The 6,474-nt window shown below is 49.2% G+C and overlaps 1 pseudogene; it reads right to left on the bottom strand.

Moving 5' to 3' along the window:
* Positions 1-1,128: 1,128 nt before the first annotated feature.
* Positions 1,129-1,221, bottom strand: LOC113595851 (uncharacterized; annotated as a pseudogene).
* Positions 1,222-6,474: the final 5,253 nt, after the last annotated feature.

Raw genomic sequence — 6,474 nt, 5'->3', positions numbered from 1 at the left:
GGATGAGGGAAGGGGTGTGGATGGGCACAGGGAGGGAGGGGCTGGGTGAGGGAGGGAACAGGTGAGGGTGGATGTGAGTCCTCTCAGCCCCAACCCTCCTGATGGGACTTGGGCTAACCAAAGCCTTCACTTCCATCACCGCTGTCAGCCTAGGGTCAAGGTGTAGCTCATGACCATCAGCAAACTGAGCAACCCAATGGCTCTTGTACCCTGGCTAGACTCACTCCCTAGCCCGTGATGGGACTCTTGCCCCACAGGCTGCTTGCCAACTCCACCTCTGGGTGTGAGGAGTGGGTCCTAAAGCCCCCACCTTTGGGTGTACCAGGAACTCCCCTGCAGAAGGGCGGTCTGCGTTTGCTGACGTGTAGCTGTGGACAGACCAATTCCTCCAGCGAAGAAGCGAACAATGAAACAGAATTTTTACATCTTTTTGGCCTGGGCTTGAGCACTGTCTGTCCCCCATTCCTGAAGACGTGGCTGGGATGCCTGCCCTGGTCACCAAGCAGGGCTCAGGGAGACCCAAGGCTTAGGGCACCAGCCCCCCTGTGCTAGCCCGGGGCTATGGACTCATGGTTGCTTCAACTTGCTGCTTCCGCGGGCAGTCCCCGCTGGGGACTGGGTGACAACAAAGACCTGGGGCCAGCCAGCCAGCCTGGGTTTGATCCTGGCCCTGTCCCTGTCAGCCATGCGAACTTGGACCAGTCATCTTCTTTAAGGGTTTGTTTCTTCATCTGTAAAACCGGAGAGAAGAATAACTCCATCCGTGTCCTCATAAGGCATCAGTGAGCTACTACATCTGCAATTATTAGACCTGTACTTGTCATGCATTAGATGCTCGAAATGAAGTGTTGTAATTAATGGCCAGTTATTAATGGCCTTTTGTAGTGCAGATGTCTGCCCCAGCTGTGTTTAATGAGCCCCCTAATTTTTTTCAAATGCTAATAATACATTTTATTTAACCTACTATGTCCAAAATATTATAGTGTAACATGATATTTTTAGTGGGCTCACACATGCATAAAATTTACCCTGTTAACTATTATAGCAATGGCATCGAGTACATCCCCGGTGTTGTGCAACCAACACAACTCTCCAGCCCGTAGACTGTTCTTGATCTTCCCCCACTGGAAAAAAGCTTCTGGAGTCGTCCTGCCATCCTTACACAGGGGCCATGCTAACTTTCTCTGTACCGTTTTCAAAGGACGTGCTGCCCGAGGGAGCGCCACAGCGGGACGTTTTCAAGGGATTCGCTGGTGGTCTGAAAGTGACCAACATGTGTGCAGGTAGCAATCTTACGAACTAAGGTTAACAAAGGAAACCTAACACCACTTTCTCACACCAAAAAAAATCTTCTTCAGAGACTCTGCATCCAGCGGCGTGAACCTTGCACGCACAGCTTCCCGAGACAACTCAAGCTGGAGCATTTTCATTTTTACCGGCCCCGTATAAGCTGGCCTATCACCCATGTGCCTTCTCATAGAGTATATTCCTGATTGATTGGAGGCACCGCGTCAATAGATTCTTCCCAAACATATTCTTTCCGCAGATCCAAGACCTGAGTCCTCTGTAGAGGCATTTTTAACTGTCTATTACAGACATGGTCATTCAATTCCAGATCAGAGTTAAACAAGGCTACACTTGTTTTCAATTCTTTCTGTGCCACATGACTATTTTAAATTTGGCTCAGGATAGAAAAAGATGCCTGAGACAGGATTTGGGGATCAAGTCCCACCCAGGGCTCGCCTCTGGGTGCATAACCCCACCTCCCTCGAAGCTGGCTGTGGCCGTGTGACTTGCTGTGGCTGAAGGCATATGAGCAGAAGTGACCTTGCCCCAGTCAACTCTGAAACTCTGTGTGACACTGGTGGTCATGAAATGATGGAGCCCCCATCAGCCTGGGTCCCTTAGCAATTACGAAGAGCAGAAACCCCTGCTGTTCGGTGCTGGACATGTAGTAGAAGTAGAAATCGACTTCTGTGGCTTTAAACCCCTGAGATCTGGGGATTAGTCATTACAGCAGCCTGCACAATCCTAGCCTGACTAATATAGGTTCTAAGTAAGAAACATGAAAAATTTGCTGAATCACCAAAGGCTTTCTTCCCTTCCTCCCATAGCTCCAAACTTCCCCCCTAATCGCACCACCACCAACTAAAAAACGTCTGGAAAAAAAACGTGTTGGGCACAGTTCTAATGTGACTAGTTTTTTTGTTTCCCCGCTCAGATTTAGTGATGGAATGAGCCTGTAAAGCTATTTTGAACTTATGATCCTTCAAGGTACCATAGTTCTTAGCGGGTGGCAGTGTGCGAAAACCTGTCTCTGGATCTTGTTCAAGCCATTCCCATGTCATTCTCACTTGACGGAGGTATTTTGAGGCTGAAAAACGATGTCCTTCATTTTGGGGGGGGGGGGTGGGGGTTAGAGGAAGCCCAGTCTCCTTTCTCATTTGAAACAGCAAGCTAGACACTTTCCAAAGGTGAAGCCGTGAGCAGAGGGAGGGCTTTGGGGGATTCCATCCACTTAGAAAAGAGGGAAGGAGAACCTTTGGGAAACCGGAAACGGACACACAAAATAGTTTGCGTTCAGCTCTCGGAGGTCCACGGCACTCACGCATGCGAGGCTAGTCCTTTGCACGCCTGGCTTTCTGCTCTCCAAAGTGCTCTTGTGCCATAAGGAACAGGAGCTCTGTCTCTTCGTGTCCCAGCTTGGAGAGCCAGGACCTAACTGCAAATAACGTAGCACGTGTGCAGGACTCTTAGAAGCTTCATGTGAGCCCCAGGCTTCCTTAGCTGAGTTTCCAGAAGAAGGAGCTTGGGACCCAGCTAGGCGGCACTGGTCTTAGTCCAAAGTTGATGGCGCAAGGCTGGGGGGTGGGGGCAGGGGAGGGGGGAAGGGGGGCGGGGGGGGAGGGGAGGAAGCAGTTTGCTTTTCTCCTTTCATTCTGCAAGACGAGACCACAGCTTCCCTTATCCTTTATGAGGAGATAAGAAGAGAAGAGAAGAAGGAGATGAGAAGACTGGAATCTACATCAGTTCACAAATTCATCGTCCAGCGTATGAAGAGAAGCCATGCATGGGAAGCACTTCTGTTCTCGGGAACCTCCATGGATCTGTGATCATGAGCACAACACGGGAGGGCAAGAGCTCCCTCGCGTGAAAAACAGTTGCAGCCAAAAGCCGTCCTGGCTTGGCTGAGAATCCTATTACAAGCCCAAGACCCTACCCTATCGTGTGAGCAGACTAAACATTTACTCGTGCATTCGACCAACACTTCAGCACCCACTTGTGTGTGCCAAGCTGAGAACAAGGTACTGAACAAGAGACATTTTCTGCCTTCAAGAAATTCAGTCTCGTGGAAGATAAATGCAGGTGAATAGAAAATTGCAAGATAGCGAGGTCAAAAGCAAATGATGGGCCGTCAAAGAAAGGACAGCAATTCTGAGTCACAGGAAATGACACAACTCTTCTGTTGTATAATTTTTTTTTTAATTTTTTTTCAATGTTTTATTTTATTTTTGGGACAGAGGGAGACAGAGCATGAACGGGGGAGGGGCAGAGAGAGAGGGAGACACAGAATCGGAAACAGGCTCCAGGCTCCGAGCCATCAGCCCAGAGCCTGACGCGGGGCTCGAACTCACGGACCGCGAGATCGTGACCTGGCTGAAGTCGGACGCTTAACCGACTGCGCCCCCCAGGCGCCCCTTCTGTTGTATAATTTAAAGAATTCTGAGCATGTTCATAGAATCCACGAGGTTAAATGATACCCTTTCACAAATATGACGTACAGGCCTCTACATTTCATGGATTATTACTTATGCATTCATTAAGATATTCATGAAAACAATGAAATGGTGTTTTAAGAGCAGATGCCGGAATGGGTTTTCGGGGTTCAGAGTTGTGGTCTGTTTTATGCCAGTGACATCAGCTCCCTGTTAGTCGACACTATTCAACAATCCGCCCAAGGCAGGCGGCTTCGATCAGGGTTCTGGAACGCTTGTGTGGGGATTAGCGGAAGTGGAACCTTAATTTGGGGAGGGTGACTGCCAAGCGGGACTGGCCACGCACCCCAAACCACCTTGGATGGTCATATCTTTGAGTCTACATTTGCCTTTTGGGAGCCAGGTGAGTGCTGGCTGGACAAAAGAACTCCCCTCCCCACCTAAGGGTGCTGTAAGCAACGCTCTGTCCAGGCGTCCTGACCCCTCGATTCGTTCTCCAAAATGCCTGCAGTGAGAGCCAGTGTCTCCCCAACCTTCTCCGGCCAGGGGCAGGGCGTCCTTCCGGGGTCCTGGTTTCTCCAGGATTCGCTTCGTGGCTCCTTGGTCCCTGGGTGCTGTGGCCAGTGCCTGACGGTGGGTTTTCCTACTTTCTCAAACCCAAGAGTGTCACTGTGATCTGAAAGTTGTTCTAGAAACCTTGCCCTTTTCTCCTCCACTAGTGTGTGGCGAAGTATTTCTGCAGCCGTCTTAAACGTTTACTGACAAAACACTTTGGCCTCATTTCTACTAGCTTGTCCTTAAAGCACCTTTGGGAGGCGACTCAATATCGTTCCTTATGCAACACGGAAGTAGCCTGCCTTAGGACTTAGTGCTTGGCTCTAGGTAGGTGACCGTGTGAATGCTAACGCAGAGAGCAGGAGAACACGGAATGCTGAATTTCTTTTCTCTTCCAGGGCTTCAAATCTAGTTTGGGAAACCAAACATTTGCAAATTATAAAAAGACAAAAAACAAAAACAAAAACAAAAACAATTTCACCTCATGAGTAAATGAATAGTCCTCTCTGTGCCCACTGCCCTCACTGGGACCCTCAGACATGGGACCGATATTCTGATTACATGGCAATGTTGTGCTCGTCTGTCTTCTTATGGAGGTCAGCCTGCCGAGGCTAGGAACCACGTCTTTTCAACTTTGCATCCTGGTGACTGTTATGTGCTCGGTGTTCCAGAAGTATCTATTGGATGCTGAATTTGTGGAGTGCTGCTGGGGTGGGATCCACTTCTTCACATTGACTGTAGTCACCAAAAGTTTTGTAAAAGTTTTCATCCGGTTACTTAACCATTCAGAAGTCTGTTGCACATTGCTGGGGCGCCTGGGTGGCTCAGTCGGTTAAGCGTCCGACTTTGGCTCAGGTCATGATCTCGCGGTCTGTGAGTCTGAGCCCCGTGTCGGGCTCTGTGCTGACAGCTCAGAGCCTGGAGCCTGTTTTGGATTCTTTGTCTCCCTCTCTCTCTGACCCTCCCCTGTTCACACTCTGTCTCTTTGTCTCTGTCTCTGTCTCTCTCTTTCTCTCTCAAAAGTAAATAAATATTTACAAAAATTTAAGAAGTCTGTTGCACATTGTTGACGACAAAGAAAAATGTGACTATCACAGTGTTAATATTAGCCAGCAACTCCCCAGGCTCCAGGGAGTATCACTTGAATACTGCTCAGGGTAATAGAATGGCCAGGACAGTTTTGTTCATCAACCATTGGGTGGTCTATATATTTTGTGTGTGTGTGTGTGTATGTGAATGTGCACACATGCATGGGCATTCACATAGAGAGATCTATATGTGTGAATATAAATTTATGTACGTATATACACTCACACGTATACCCCTGTATAATGTGATTTGAGGAAATACGGAGACAGCCTCTATGAAAACTAGATTTTCCTGTTACCTCCCCCTAGCCAAGGGTGAACATGAGGAAAAGCAGGGCTCAGGAGGAAGAGAAGGGCTAAGAGTGTCAGGAAACAGGTGCTTGAGAGCCAGGGTAGCATCCCGGGAGAGGAGACCAGGAAGAAGATTCCAGAGTGGAGTGCCAAGCTATGATCCCTCGCCCCAGGTTCCAGAGACCCGATGGCAGGGGTTGACAGCGATCCCATATACTTAGAGGACCCTGGAGAAGAGGGTCCGAGAGGCTGACCTATGTGGGTGGCTGAGTGGGTTCGGTAAGCCCCAGGGTGCACCCACCACCTGCTCCAGCTGCTAGGTCAGAAGTACTGACAGCCTTGCGGGGCTGGGCTCCTTGTGAGTGTCTACAGAGCCGTCGAAAGCACATGTTTGGAGTTTGACGGAACCTCCCTCAGTGCAGACGCCAGCTGTGCCCTCCGACAGTTGGGAATTAACTCTGACTGTCCCCCGTTTTAAAATGGACCTACTGCTCGACCTCATAGGTTATTGGCAGAATTCAAAAACAGGACACTCAATACAGTGCCTGCCACATAGGAAAAATGTAGGACAGGATAAATCCTAAGAAAAGCTATCACTGAAGGGGAGGCGGGTCATCGGAAGATATCTGGATGCTCACTGTAAACAGCTGAGATGGGGCTATGCTGGGCCAGGCAGGAAGTCTTGGGAGATGCTATTTCACGCCGATTCACAAAGACTCCTGGGAAGGATAAAGTCCTCCGTTTCAGCAGGTATGTGAACCGTAGTTTGAAAGCACTTTTCCTGAGAGCTGGTCTTGATTAAAAAGGGGAAGAGAAATGAGAGA

This window comes from Acinonyx jubatus, chromosome D2 (assembly GCF_027475565.1).
Source record: "Acinonyx jubatus isolate Ajub_Pintada_27869175 chromosome D2, VMU_Ajub_asm_v1.0, whole genome shotgun sequence".
Lineage (NCBI taxonomy): Eukaryota > Metazoa > Chordata > Mammalia > Carnivora > Felidae > Acinonyx > Acinonyx jubatus.
Note: the sequence above shows the minus strand (reverse complement) of the source record. Positions and strands in the feature narration are given on the sequence as shown.